The sequence below is a fragment of the Spodoptera frugiperda genome, chromosome 19 (assembly GCF_023101765.2).
Source record: "Spodoptera frugiperda isolate SF20-4 chromosome 19, AGI-APGP_CSIRO_Sfru_2.0, whole genome shotgun sequence".
In the NCBI taxonomy this organism is placed as follows: Eukaryota; Metazoa; Arthropoda; class Insecta; order Lepidoptera; family Noctuidae; genus Spodoptera; species Spodoptera frugiperda.
The window spans coordinates 328,788-344,517 of record NC_064230.1 but is presented as its reverse complement, the minus strand read 5'-3'; the positions used below and the strand labels follow the sequence as shown (position 1 = coordinate 344,517).

Sequence of the window (15,730 nt, the reverse complement as noted above, 5' to 3'; positions counted from 1 at the left end):
TTAAATACACCCAAAAGGCCAGCAACGTAATTATAACGCCATTAGTGTTTCGGGTGTCCATGTGCGGCGGCGATTGCTTACCAACAGGTGATCCGTCAGCTAGTTTACCGGCTTCTACCATAAACAACCATACTTAAATGTAAGCTTGTGTATTTTCCTATACCACGGGGAGTGCTCTGAGGAATTGTTTGGTATGATACCTGCCGCTTAGTTTCGCCATCGACCTACACAACAGCACTTCCATCCCCACCATATAGATGGTTGGCAGGCTACAACTGTGCGCTCGCACAGCAAAACTGTGGAATGAGCTGTCGTCGGCGGTATTTCCGAACCGATACGACCTTCAAACCTTAAAGAAAAGAGCGTGGGAATGCGATCTTTCGCTCTTTTAAAAGGTCGGCAACGCACCTGTGACTTTTCTGGTGTTGCGGGTTTCCATGGGCGGCGCTGATCGCTTACCATTAGGTGACCCGTCTGCTCGTTACCACCTTTTCCATAAAAAAAACATATTTTGCATTCTGCGGACCACCAGTTGAGAACCACTGGTTTACATTGAAGATCTTTTTCCAAAACAAAAAAAAAGTAAGCGACATTTTAAAAAGGAATGTAGTCCCCGCCTTTCCAGTTATCTTTTTAAAACAAAGTTTTTTCGCGATATCTTTTCCTTTCTTTATCTTTTTGTATCATATAATGTTTTTGAATTGAAGACAGAAAGATGGTAAATTAATGCTGTCGATGTTCGATTCTTGATTCAGAACATATTTTTTATGTATTTTTTGAAGTTGATCTTCAATGTGTTTAAGTTTTTCTAATTATTCTTTTGATGATTTAAAATAAAATTAAAGAAACAGTGTTGTCTTCTGTGTAGTGGGTACGTAGCACAAAAGAGAATTATCACTACATAGTATAAAACAAAGTCGCTTTCTCTGTCCCTATATCCCTTTGTACGCTTACATCTTTAAAACTACGCAACGGATTTTGTTGCGGTTTTTTTAATAGATAGAGTGATTCAAGAGGGAAGTTTATATTTCGAACCGGAGCTCCGTTAAACCCGCTAGGCAGCCCACAGCTTCGCATCAGCCCTACTGGGCCCCATCTATGGTGGTCTGATGGATAACTATCCATTAGCTTAGCTATCACATCATCGTAGCTTAGCTACAAAGAACAACACAGGTGGAAAACCAACCTTAGCCTCTTCATCATGGGTATAAGACACCCACGACAAGACTAGCGGTGGTTGGGCACAACCCATTAGTCTTAATGTTTAGGTAAAGGGTATAAGACACCCACGACAAGACTAGCGGTGGTTGCGTACAACACATTTCTTTGTTTAAATTTTCAATGCGTATGTAATCGTGAGTATATGACACCCACGACACGACTAGCGGTGGTCGAGCACAACACATTAGTCTCAAAGCGTAGATAATCGTGGGTATAAGACACCCACGACAAGATTAGCGGTGGTTGCGCACAACACATTAGTTTCAATGCGTAGGTAATCGTGGGTATAAGACACCCACGACACGACTAACGCTGGTAACGTACAACACATTTCTTTGTTTTAATTTTCAATGCGTATGTAATCGTGGGTATATGACACCCACGACAAGACTAGCGGCGACTATTAGTCTCAATGTGTACGTAATCGAGTACTGTTTGCGTTCCAATTTACTCGTACATTTAGTAAATACTAATCGATCAAACAGAATACAGAATAAATTAATATGTAATGAGCCCATCCATCATGCTTTTTTTTTGAGGGGGGAAAATCATCCAATGACTTCTCCCACCTTGGGCAAGGCGAGAGGGAGTGTCAGACTCTTACTGACTAAAAACCACCCCGTTCCTACTCCTGCTTGTCGAGCCGGAGCCCCGGTAAACCCGCTAGGTAGTCCGCAGCTCCGGATCAGGCATCAGCCCTACTGGGCCCCATCTGTGGTGATCTGATTGGATAGTTTCATATCTCTCTCAGCCTCTTCATCATGGGTATAACACACCCACGACACTACTAGCGGTGGTAGCGCACAACACATTAGTCTCAACGCGTAGATAATCGTGGGTATAACACACTCACAACAAGACTAGCGGTGGTAGCGCACAACACATTAGTCTCAACGCGTAGATAATCGTGGGTATATGACACCCACGACACGACTAGCGGTGGTGACGTACAACACATTTCTTTGTTTTAATTTTCAATGCGTATGTAATCGTGGGTATAACACACCCACAACAAGACAAGCGGTGGTGACGTACAACACATTTCTTTGTTTTGATTTTCAATGTCTATGTAATCGTGGGTATAAGACACCCACGACAAGACTAGCGGCGACTATTAGTTTCAATGTGTAGATAATCGAGCACTGTTTGCGTTCCAATTTACTCGTACATTTAGTAAATACTAATCGATCAAACAGAATACAGAATAAATATGTAATGAGCCCATCTATCATCGGGTGACAAGACTATGAATATGGGCAGAATGGTATAATGGCGGCTATAGGGTACATTATTAGGTATATTTTGTTTTATTTTGTTTGTCTAGACTAGCTGTTTATGCTGGATTTACTTGGTATAGTATATTTATTTATTTATGTATTAGCGAGTGACCCCTGTAGTGTTGTGATACGTTGGTATGATTTAAAATCAAGAACCATGCGACACCAAGTATTTAGTACCAATTTTTGTAAACGTATTTTAAGCTGAAACTTTGTGTAGAGATTCTATTCAACCTGTATTCTTCAGTGCTTCTTGATGTATATGAGTATTTTGTTACACGCTTTATATTAACCGATTTAAAAAATTTAGCGTATGTTTGTACGCGATTATCTCGCGTTTAGCTGAACGGATTTTGATATGGTTTACTTGGGACAATATATCTAAAATCTTCCTTAGGGATATTTACTACTTAAATAAAAAATGGAGGCGGTTAATAAAATATAAGGTGGTTCAAATATTTTTTTATGGTATAGGTCGGCAAATGAGCCGACGAATCACCTGATGGTAAGCAATTAGTGCCGCCCATGGACATATGAAGCACTGAAGGAGTTAAAACCAAGTATTGTATTGTAAATCTGATTGAAAAAGAGTAACCTATGGAGTTTTTTGCTCGTTCTTCTACATAGGAATCTACACTTTGGAACGTGCAAATAAAGCAACTAGAGGACTGACCGACAGACAGACGTTATTAATATTATTATATTTGCTTTAACGTTCAAAAGTGCCTGGTCTATTTGAAATAAGTAACTTTGATAATTTTCCCCCTTAAAAAAAATAACTGGTAAAAAGTTGGAAAACTAGAAAGCCTAATGTTACATAATATATAAAATTTAACATAACATTACATAAAATAACTTCTTAATAACAATACACTCCAAGACAGATAGCTGACAATTTGCCAAGAGCACTGTAAAACATAAAGAATTGCTGAAACTTCCAGCCATAGTTGTAACGTACTGTCTCAGTGCCAAACTATGTAATGTGGCTCGTGTTTATTACGCGGAAAGGAGTAAGCAGAAGTGTATAGTTAACTTTCATATAGATACTAGCTACATCCGCGCGGTTTTACCCGCTCTGCTTGGCTCCTATTGGTCATAGCGTGATGTTTTATAGCCTATAGCCTTCCTCGATAAATGCACTATCCAACACAAAAAGAATTATTCAAATCGGATCAGTAGTTTCCAAGATTAGCGCGATCAAACAAACAAACAAACTCTTCATTCGACATTGATATTGTGAACGTACTCTTGAGTTGCAACACTAGCGCCCATTGCAGCCTAGTCGCATTCCACGCGCGTTTCAAAGAGTCATCAGACCACCACAGATGGGAACTAGCAGGGCTGATACCTGATCCAGAGCTATGGACTGCCCAGCTAGTTACCGGAGCTCAGGCTCGAAAAGCAGGAGTAGGAACGGGATGGTTTTTAATTAGTAATAGTCTGACACTTTCTCTCGCCTCACCCAAGACGGGAGAAGTCATCATCTTTCCCCCTCTTAAAATAAACTAGACATTGACAAGACGCCTGCTTCTTTTAAAAACTAGTTTAGTTAGAACAGTATAAAATATAAAACATCGGATGTTACAACGGAGAGCGAGCAATTGTTTTAATTTTATTGTTCTGTAATGTGCCGGCTACTTTATGGCGGGACACGGGACTAGTGACGTGGGTAGAGTTGGCGAGATCTTATAATCGATAGTCTATACTTTTTTATGGTATAAAATGGTAAACGAGCATTGTTACATCACTATTAGTAAGTTGGATGTACCCCAACACTAATATACAATGTGATAGGGGTGGGACCTCTAACCCGTTAAGGCTGAGTACTACATCTAATTTTATCGACAAAAAAATAATATGGGGTGTTGAACCCCCAATTGATAATATTGAAAAATAGTGTTTTTTTTTCGGTAAAAAAAATTTAGAAATGTTTTTTTTTTTCACCAAAACATTATCAAACATATTAAAAATGTAATGAATTAGTTAGCCAAGGTTATTAGCTACCGTTTGTCGTTTTTCTACGACGCATACAACCTTTGATATGACATAAAGTAAAAAAAATATTAAAATAGCCATATTTTTAGGGGACCCCCTATATATATTTTTTTTGTCGATAAAATTACGTGTAGTACAATTAACGGGTTAGAGGTCCCACCGCTATCACATTGTATATATGCACATTGCAGCCGTATCTCCATATAAATTAAATTAATGATTGTCAAATATAAAAATAATATATCAATATCAAGAAATTAAGTTGTTCCATTAATTGGAACAACAATGCACGGATGATTTGATGGTAAGCAATCGCCGCCAATAGGAATATAAGTATTGTTAGGGAATCGCGAAGATTGGGCTTCTGGTAACTTTACTCACATAACAAAACACAACACAAGCATTGTCGGTTTCCTATCACTCCGGTCAAGCCAGCCTTTTTGTGCCGAAGCATGGTTCTCCCACACTCCACTACACGTCTATCATATGATGTCAATAAAAAAATAATATTTCAAAACATTTATCGATGTATCGATAATTAACTCATATCTTACACATCACTAGCTAACTACTGACACAATGTCAGCAATGTCGCTCGCAGTTTCTCCCCGAAACTACTTCTATTCACTCTCTTTTATTGTATTTTAAATATTTCTTTGTTTTAAACCACTTTCTATAAAAAATAAAACTAAAGAAAAAAGACACCGTTTCATGGTAGATATCCCACCCTCTCGCACGAAGCGCTTCGCTTTAAGCTTCCTTGTGCGAACTGCTAGGGAGTGGAACTCCTTGCCGGAGTCTGTGTTTCGTGATGGGTATAACCTGGGTGTCTTCAAGGCCCGAGTGAATAGGTTGCTTATGGGCAGACGTGCTCCATCGTAGGCCGCATCATCACTTACCATCAGGCGCGATAGCGGCCAAACGTCGACACATTAAATGTAAAAAAAAACTCTCTTTAGATTTAATTTAAATAATTTACATGGTAGTTTTACGATGCTTTTCCACTAGAGATGTGCTTTGTAGTTATGTTACGAAGATGTAATACTAAGCTGTGAAGCTGTGACTGTTTAAAGTGATATTAAGCTATGTAGCTGTGCGAGGCAGATCGATAGTATCGATAGTAGGGAAGCCATCCATAGCACGCATCTTTCCATATAATCGGACTGTAAAAAAAAATGGGACCACACTGACATCGTACTCGTTCAAACACAAAAAGAATTTCTCAAATCGGTCTATAACTGCCGGAGATATGGATTAACATACATAAAAAATAAAATACGGTAGAATTGAGAACCTCCTCCTTTTTTTGAAGTCGATTAAAAACATAGCTTAGCTGAGTCCGTTTCCACTAGTGCTAAGCTATGTGTACCAATGAATATGATTGGTGGAAGCCAAACGCATCCACAGCAACGTAGTATAGCACGTCTCTGATTTTTTTATTTTAATGTCCGTCTTGTATTTTTTTTTCTCTTTTTACTTTTATTTTCTCACGGAAACAAATACTTTATACGATATATTGATTTGAAATATCGCGTGACATGACCTAAACTTTGATTCGTTTTATCTAAGCATTGTTATGTTACATGACAAAATAAAAAATACGTGTCTAATATTTTTTCATTACCTAACTGACGGACTGAATAGATTTTTAATGTTCATACCCCGTCATCATGCCTATTATAGATTTCAGTTTTAAAAGTCCTATCAGAGAGCATTGCTGTGCGGTCTCTACCATCTTCTTAGTCGGGTATGATACACCCACGGGAAGAGTTGGGGTGGATACATTGTACTGCTGCATTGTCTCTGTCTAACATGTAGTGTCTAAGTCGGGTATGATACACCCACAGGAAGAGGAGGGTTGGTCAGACAATTTTATAAATCCCTCATATGAGTCACATATAAGCTGAAAAGTAATTTCAAATATAAGGCACTCCTCTGCCCTCCTTTACCCTCTTTAAGGCAAAACAAATAATGAAACTCATTGTTCACGGTCGATCAAAGGGGCCCAAACAAAAGGTATAGTATTGATTCTCAATAATCAACCTTAAACACATATAGCATATAATTGAAAATCCTTCACACATTACCATGTATTCAAACTTACAATAGAAACTTTTGAAAGTCAGTATTTCAAAGAGTCACGTTTTCTATTGATGTAGGCGAAAATAGGTTTTATTATGTATGTGATAGAATTCAGATTGGAATACATTGAATTACTGAAAGTTAACTTGATTGTTTTGTCTCTTTTACTCTCTTTGTTTAAGTATATATGCGTCTCGCTCTCACAGTCAATGCTCACACAGTGTAGAGACTGATCACTTTTTTTCTTGAGGGGGGAAAATCATCTATTGACTTCTCCCGCCTTGGACGAGACGAGAGGGAGTGTCAGACTCTTACTGACTAAACACCACCCCGTTCCTACTCCTGCTTTTCGAGCCGGAGCCCCGGTAACCCGCTAGGTAGTCCGCAGCTCCGGATCAGGCATCAGCCCTACTGGTCTGATGGCTCTTTGAAGCGCGCGCGTAATGCAACGTGCCGCACGCACGGGTCTGGTTCTGGTCAGTCGGCGAGCTACCCTTGTTCGCCGTCTGCAGACCCGCAACACATGAACAGCCTATAAGTGGCCACTGCTGACCAAAGGCCTCTTCTCACACGGAGAAGGTTTGAGCATTAATCACCACGCTTGCTTAATGCGTGGCGATTTCAAACTTATAATTAGAAATTATAAGCCCAGGTTTCCTCACGATGTTTTCCTTCACCGTTTGTCAGTGGTGTCTAAATAATCTTAGAAAGTACATATAACTCGGAAAAAGTCACATTGGTACTTGCCGTTGGTAGGTTTCGAGCCCGCACTCTCATGCATGAGAAGCGGGCGTCTTAAACCTCTGGATCACCACGATACATAGTTTACTCTTACTGACTAAACACCACCCCGTTCCTACTCCTAGTGTGGGAGAGCCATGCTTCGGCACTGCTGGGCCGGCTCGACCGGAGTGATACCACGGCCGAGCAGAAAACCGACGTGAAACAACGCTTGTGTTGTGTGAGTGAGGTTACTAAGGACCCAATTACCTCCCTTCCCAATCTTCCCAATCCCCGATTCCCCAAAAACCCTTAAATTACTAACCCCCAAAAGGCAACGCACTTGTGTCCATGGGCGGCGGTGATTGCTTACCATCAGGTGATCCGTCTGCTCGTTTACCGGCTTATACCTTAAACAAACTCTTGCATATAGCCAGGATCCCGGTACCCTGCTAGGTAGTCCTTAGCTCCTGGATAATCTCCAGGCAGGCGGGTTGGAGATCGCAGTGTAAAAGGTTCAGGTTTATCAGAGAGCGCTGCTGCACGGTCTCTGTCTAATGTGTAGTTCATTAGAGTGCTTTTCCACCAGAGATGTGCTATGCTACGTTGCTGTGGATGCGTTTGGCTTCCAACAATCATATTCATTGGTACACATAGCTTAGCACTGGTGGAAACGGACTCAGATAAGCTATGTTTTTTTATATGGAAAGATGCGTGCTATGGATGGCTGCCCTACTATCGATACATCGCATACTCGAGCTGCGCATCCTGGCACAGCTACATAGCTTATTAGACCACCACAGATGGGGCCCAGGAGGGCAGATGCCTGATCCGGAGCTGCGAACTACCTAGCGGGTTTACCGGGGCTCCGGCTCGAAAAGCAGGACTAGGAACGGGGTGGTTTTTAGTCAGTAAGAGTCTGACACTCCCTATCGCCTCGCCCAATTCGGGAGAAGTAATTGAATGATTTTCCCCCCTCAAAAAAAAGGATCAGTGGAAACGGTCACATAGTTTCACAGCTTAGCCATTACATCTGCGCCTAGCTTCACTGACAGACAGACTGACGGACAATTCAATTTGACGTTTCAAAAGTGCCTTATTTAGGATTAATTGAAATAGATGCTTTGACTTTGACTTTGACATCTTTATAGCTCATCTGTGATGGCAAAGAAGCCTCAATCGGGTGTATAACACCCGCGGGAAGAGTAACGAATGTATTCTACTAGCGTCAAAACACAACTTAATGAATGCCAGTAGTTCATATTTGTAGAAAAATCGATACGAGCCGACGAAACTATGTCTAATTGGTGGCCATAACATAATATGTACATTGAAATCGCATATAACACTCCATCCAATCAATTTTCAACCTTAACCTCTTAATAATAAGAAACAAGACGACAGCAAACACTATTCTTGTTCTAACTAAACAAATTTTTTTTATAAGTACTTTTTTTCAATTTTCATCTCTATTTTTCGTCTCATAGAACGTAAAATTGATTGTCGTCGCAACACGTCAAATGTTTTTTTATAAATCAATACCTATTTTTTTTTTTATACACAAATCCAAATTACCAATCAATATAATTACTACTAAAAACAATCAATTTACCAAATGTGTTTCAAAAATGTGACTTACCTCTCTGGGTATAGGGTTAAAAATCTATTGATTGGGGAGAGAAAATAAATTTAAAAAGGGAATATTTCATAAATAAATATGGTTGAAGGAACAGGTGGTTTGATTCGCGTGTGTGGTGACGCAGAGGACGACACGTCTGCTCTACGCGGCGCGCGAGCGGGCACTGAAGAACGACCGGCGATCAACTACCCAGCGCGGTTGTGTGTTGCCAGGGTAAAGAAAATTGGCTGGTTTGGGGGTAAAATACTTAAGTGTGGGAGAGCCATGCTTCGGCACGAATGGGCCGGCTCGACCGGAGTAATACCACGGCCTCACAGAAAACCGACGTGAAACAACGCTTGCGTTGTGTGAGTGAGGTTACCGGAGGCCCAATAACCCCCCTTCCCAATCTTTCCCATTCCCGATTCCCGAACAACAACCCTTAAATTCCTAATCTCCAAAAGGTCGGTAACGCACTTGTAACGCCTCTGGTGTTTCAAGTGTCCATGGGCGGCGGAGAAAAAAAAAAATGACTGCACGGTTGACGCAGTTGGTGGTTGAGTGCCAGCGACGTGTAGCATGTTCGATTCCCACATGGAATAATTCTTTGTGTGATCCACCAAATGTTGTTTAGTGGGCACTGATGTACGATAGGAGATCAGCTACCAGGGTAAAGAAAATTGCCTGGTTTGGGGATAATTTGGAATTTAATTTTTTCGTATAGTATGTCGTTGAGTCATACTTGCTTTTTTATGGAATAGGTGGTAAACGAGTAGACAGGTCACCTGATGGTAAGCGATCAGCGCCGCCCATAGACACCCGCAACACCAGAAGCGTTACAGGTTTTTTTTTAATGGCAATTGAGACGATGTCTACTATTCTGCCAATGTCTAAAGAAAATTGGAATAAACAGGTGCGTAGTTGACCTTTTAAAAAGGAGTACGCTCTTTTCTTGAAGGTCTGAAGGTGGTATCGGTTCGGAATTGCTTGCAAATTCCTTGTGTCTTATGCCTTGGAAATAAAATAAACATTTACCTAATGTTAGTCCCTAGTTTAGTAGGCATGGTCTTTTTTTTGAAGGGGGAAAATCATTCAATAACTTCTTCTGCCTTGTGTGAGGCGAAAGGGAGTGTCAGACTCTTACTGACTAAAACCCACCCCGTTCCTACTCCTGCTTCGAGCCGGAGCAGCACCGGTTCGGGCATCACCGATCCTCATCAGTGGAGGTCTGATGGCTCTTTGGGTCTGGTTCTGGTCGGGCGGCGAGCTACCTTTGCTCACCGTCCGCAGACCCGCACTTACGGTGGCCGGAGATCGTCACGCGATCCCCGACGCCCGGAGTGTCATCTGCGGTGGCTGGGGCGTGAGGAGTATCGTTTAATTGGAATAAAAGATTTGACTTTGATTTTATCACGTTTTTGGCCAGCGTGGCAATCGAACCCGTGACACGTTGCACAGCAGCCAGTCACTGAACTACTCGATCAAGAGACCAACCAGTGAGTAAGGCAACTGTAACAGGGTTATTCTAAGTATTATTACTTTTAAAGGTAATTTTAAATTTTGACTATAGCAACACTACGCATTTCGCGCGCTTGCGTCTTGCCTTTTCGTATTTCGAACTCCCTCTATATTATTAACAAACCATTTTATACTTTATATCTTTAAGAATAAAGCTCATTTTCTATTACTTTAAAATAGCAGACATACATTTTATTATGAAACAATTTATATCAAAGCCTCTTTGCACTGAAATATGAACTGTATCATCTAAGATTTAAAGCACAAATTACTTTGATAAATAAAACTAAACATGATTATAAGGGCTAAAAATATTACACTTTTCTTTTAGCAAACAATTACTACTAAAATGAACTTTATTTCTAAGTACATAAAAATCATATTCCCTTGTTAAAAATGCTGAATTTCAGTCGTTTTTTTACCTGAAACTGAACATTTTCAGTCATTAAGTATAAGGTATAATAATTATTTCGGATTACTGTAAAGCCTTTAATCTCATAATATGTGAGTCAAAGTAAAATGCATTAATTGTCGTCAACCCTAGAAAGAAAGAAAAAAAAGACGTCAACGTCACGCCTTTTATCCCCGAAGGGGTAGGCAGAGGTGCACATTACGGCACGTAATGCCGCTATACAATGTACACTCACTTTTCACCATTTGTGTTGTAAGTCCCATGTAATAGGGGGTGAGCCTATTGCTATATACTGGGCACAATTCCTGACTCCGTGCTACTACTGAGAAATTTTCGAAAAACCGAAAAAAGCTCAGTAATAATCGACCTGGAACCTTTTACACTGCGATCTCCAACCCGCCTGCCTGCGGAGATTATGGAAAACCCTCTTATGTAGAGGAGGCTCGTAGTCCAGCAGTGGACTGAGTGCTATGGATGATAATAAATATCCCCAAGTACTAAAACTATTAAAATATATATACAATGTGATAGGGGCGAGACTTCTAACCCGTTAAGGCTGAATACTACATCTAATTTTAACGACAAAAGTCCTGGGTCGAAGGGGTCGAATCCCCTCCCCCTAAAAATTATGGCCATTTTAATATTTTTTTTACTTTTTTTGATATCAAAGGTTGTATGCGTCGTAGAAACAAAAAAAAGACGACAAACGGTAGCTAATAACCTTGGCTAACTAATTCATTACTTTTTTCATATGTTTGATAATGTTTTGGTGAGAAAAAAAATAATTTGTGAATTATTCTTACCGAAAAAATCACTATTTTCCTATATTTTCAATTAGGGGTTCAACCCCCATATTATTTTTTTTGTCGATAAAATTAGATGTAGTACTCAGCCTTAACGGGTTAGAAGTCCCACGCCTATCACATTGTATATAATATTATATTATATATTAATATTCAATTCGAGAATCAAACCTTGAAAACCTTGCAGATTACTAAAGTATTCTCAATAATTGACTTGACAGGTGGCTGAGCAACTGGCTGCCTTGCAAAGTGTAGCGGATTCGATTCCAGCATGGAACAACTCTTTGTGTTATCCACAAATTGCTGTTTATAAACGCAAAACACAGGAGAAAATCCTAATGTGGGGCAACGTTTTTATAAAAAAAAAAACAATAATTTATATTTAAAATATCCATAACTCAAAAAAAAAATTGAAACCAAACATACAAATACTACTTTTACTCGACCCAAGAATTGAACCTAATAATACACACATAAAGAAATCGAACCCAAAAAACCCAATCGATTCCAAATCCGCTTATCATGGTCGGTAATAGGGCCCTCCCTAAAACGAAGACGTAATACCGACCACTGCCCATTAGATACCCCACTGGTAGATAGCCAGAATTTATTACTACCACACCTGCTTTCAGCTGAAAATACTTCCATAGCCTTTTTTATGGGACAAGCCCGCCACAACCTCCCATACCGCTGCAACTCCTGTAAGCCAGGATCTACAGTAGATACAACCATGCAAACACCGGAACACTGAAGTCCAACGTCCCAGGGACATGAATGACTGTCTTGGATCCCGCAACGAAATTAATCAGAAGATGTTATTAGAGGAGAAGAAAAAGAAAACTGCTTCCATAGCCTGAAAAATACTTTAAGTGTGGGAGAGCCATGCTTCGGTACGAATGGGCCGGCTTGACCGGAGTGATACCACGGCCGAGCAGAAAACCGACGTGAAACAACGCTTGCGTTGTTTGAGTGAGGTAACCGGAGGCTTATTTACCATCTTCCCAATCCCCAACAACCCTTAAATTCTTAACCCCCAAAAAGCCGGCAACGCACTTGTAACAACTCTGGTGTTTTGGGTGTTTACAGGCGGCAACAATTGCTTACCATCAGGTGATCCGTCTGCTCGTTTACCGTCTTTTACCAATAAAATATAAAAGTGTAATAATTAAGCTGTGAAACTATGTGACTGTTTCACTGATACTAAGCTACGGAACTGTGCTGCAAAGATGCGCATCTATCAGCTCGAGTATGCGATGTATCGATAGTAGGGAAGCCATCCATAGCACGCATTATTCCATATAAAAAAAAACATAACTTAAACTGAATCCGTTTCCACCAGTGCTAACCTATAATAATAATATGATTGGTGGAAACCAAACGCATGCACAGCAACGTAGCATAGCACATCTCTGGTGGAAAAGCAGCCAAAAAATGTATTTTATTTCAAGGACAGTATTGTTTCATCCATGACTGCCTCGTTGGTCGAGTGGTCGCAAGTGCGACTGCCGAACAAGGGGTCTCGGGTTCGATTCCCGGATCGGGCAAAGTATTGCTGGAGTTTTTTCGGTTTTTCGAAAATTTCTCAGTCTGGAAGTCATGCACGGAGTCTGGAATTGTGTCCAGTATATGGCAATAGGCTCACCCCTTATTACATGGGACTTATAACACAAATGGTGAAAAGTGGGTGTACATTGTATAGCGGCATTTCGTGTCGTAATGTACACCTCTGCCTACCCCTTCGGGGATAAAAGGCGTAAAGTTGTGTGAAGTATTATTTCATCCATTCGTATAACATCCACGCTTCATCCCCGTCATCCATCCATCCATCACAGCTGTTAATATCCGCAGGCGTCCCACACGCGACACTCCGGGATAAAAAGAATTGTTTTATTGATATATATGTACTATAACTTCTGCCCACGGCTTCGCCCGCGTTTTCGTGGGATAAAAAGTAGCAAACTCAAAGTCAAAGTCAAAGCATTAATTTCAATTAATCCTAAATTAGGCACTTTTGAAACGTCAAATTGAATTACCCGTCTACCTGTCCGTTAGTGAAGCTAGGTGCTCGTTTCAAAGTGTAGCATCGAATGGAAAAGAACGAGCAAAAACTCCATTCGCGTGATTGAGTAATAAAGTTAAATAATTTTAGTGTGGGAGAGCCAAACGTCTGCTTTACCGGAGTGATACCACGGCCGAGCAGAAAACCGATGTGAAACAATGCTTGCGTTGTATGAGTGAGGTTACTGGAGGCCCAATTACCCTCATCTTCAATCCCCGATTCCTTAACAATCCTTAAATTTCTAACTCCCCAAATGGTCAGCAACGCCATTTTAACGCCTCTGGTGTTTCAAGTGTCCATGGGCGGTGGCGATTGCTTACCGTCAGGTGATCCGTCTGCTCGTTTACCGGCTTATACCATAAAAAAAACATACGCACAAACACACAAACTCATGAACGTTTGCATTTATAATATCAGTAACATATAATATGTTTATAAGTATGTATGTAAGACGATTTTGTTTGGATGGGGCAAAGAAGGAGTAATTCTTAAACGATTTCCTTTTAGTATGATTAATGATTACTTCTTAGTGGCCCGGAGGTTTAAGACGCCCGCTTCTTATGCATGAGAGTGCGGGCTCGAAACCTACCAACGGCAAGTACCAATGTGACTTTTTCCGAGTTATATGTACTTTCTAAGATTATTTAGTCACCACTGACAAACGGTAAAGGAAAACATCGTTAGGAAACCTGGGCTTATAATTATTTTCTAATTATAAGTTTGAAATCGCCAACCCGCATTGAGCGAGTGTGGTGATTAATGGTCAAACCTTCTCCGTGTGAGAAGAGGCCGTTGGTCAATAGCAAAAATTGATAAGCGGGATATTTGTGACTGACAATAAAATCGTAAATCACTTTTATTTTTAAACTAACTGATGCCCGCAGCCTCGCTCTTGCGGAATACAGGCCCAGTGGTTTCTTTATTTCTTTTTCTAAAACAAAAGTAGCTTATTTTATTCCTTAGTACATCAGCTACGTCGTATTAATAGTTCCGTTAAAATCGGTTCATCCATTTCAGAGATTAGTCGCAACAAACAGACAGACAAAAATTGTAAAAAAAATATATTTTTATTGTAACTTTCGTGAGACATACTAAATTAATTATTATGTTATCGGCTTACTTAAAGAGTAGCAGAGCGACAATCGCCGCGTCGTGTGTCGCGGAATGCTGCTCATGAATACGAGCCTCTAGCATGGTTTAAAACTAGTCGAGTTCCTTCTCAAACAGTTACGTGAGTAAGCCGATAACATAATAATTAAAATATATTTTGTTATATGCATTGCGTATAGTAAAAAGCTATTATTTCAATATTACAAAAAGACACTCCAATTATATTTATTAGTCAACATAAATCTGCCTCCAGCCTCCTAAAAATTCTTCGGTACATATTTCAGAAAAAATGTAATTAATCAAAATGTCTTCAGAGAAAAAAAAAATCGTTCGGCATTAAATCATCGTCTAATGATTATAGAGTGGGTTTATATAGTTCCTATAAGAATTCTGTAGTCTTAGTATGAGTTTCCTTTGCAGCATCAGCGCTGGCCACCGTAAGTGGGGGTCTGCGGACGACAAGCAAGGGTAGCTCGCCGCCTGAACAGAACCAGACCTGTTCGTGCGCCGCCTCAAAGAGCCATCAGACCACCACAGATGGCTCCCAGTAGTCAGTAAGAGTCTGACATTCACTCTCGCCTCGTCCAAGGCGAAAGAAGATATTGGATGACATTCAATTCGGGTGTCAATGAGCTTATACCATAGTCTTACCATCGGTGATCGTTCACGGGCTTATAATCGTTTTTTTTACTTTTGATGGGTCGACGTTTGGCCGCTATCTCGCCTGATGGTAAGTGATGATGCGGCCTACGATGGACCACGTCTGCCCATAAGCAACCTATTCACTCGGGCTTTACCATTACCACCTTAATACACTCATACCATAAAATAAACTAAAACACTTTCTCCTCACACCCATCTTCATAATATTACCAAATCATGCTCCGTCGTAGGCCGCATCATCACTTACCATGA

At 40.4% G+C, this 15,730-nt stretch overlaps 2 protein-coding genes across 3 annotated transcripts in view; one reads left to right on the top strand and one right to left on the bottom strand.

Annotated features, from left to right (window-relative positions):
• LOC118281129 (M-phase inducer phosphatase) overlaps positions 1-15,730 on the top strand; it is a 219,828-nt gene that overhangs the window by 116,575 nt on the left and 87,523 nt on the right. The window lies entirely within an intron of this gene.
• LOC118281259 (Kv channel-interacting protein 4-like) overlaps positions 1-15,730 on the bottom strand; it is a 108,288-nt gene that overhangs the window by 54,881 nt on the left and 37,677 nt on the right. The window contains exon 1 of one of the 2 annotated variants that reach the window (XM_050700596.1): positions 8,935-9,080. The exons of the other annotated variant lie outside the window; for it this stretch is intronic. The gene's annotated coding sequence lies outside the window, so the exon portion shown is untranslated. Of the gene's footprint in view, positions 1-8,934; positions 9,081-15,730 lie in introns of those variants that run through there. 2 annotated transcript variants of the gene reach the window in all.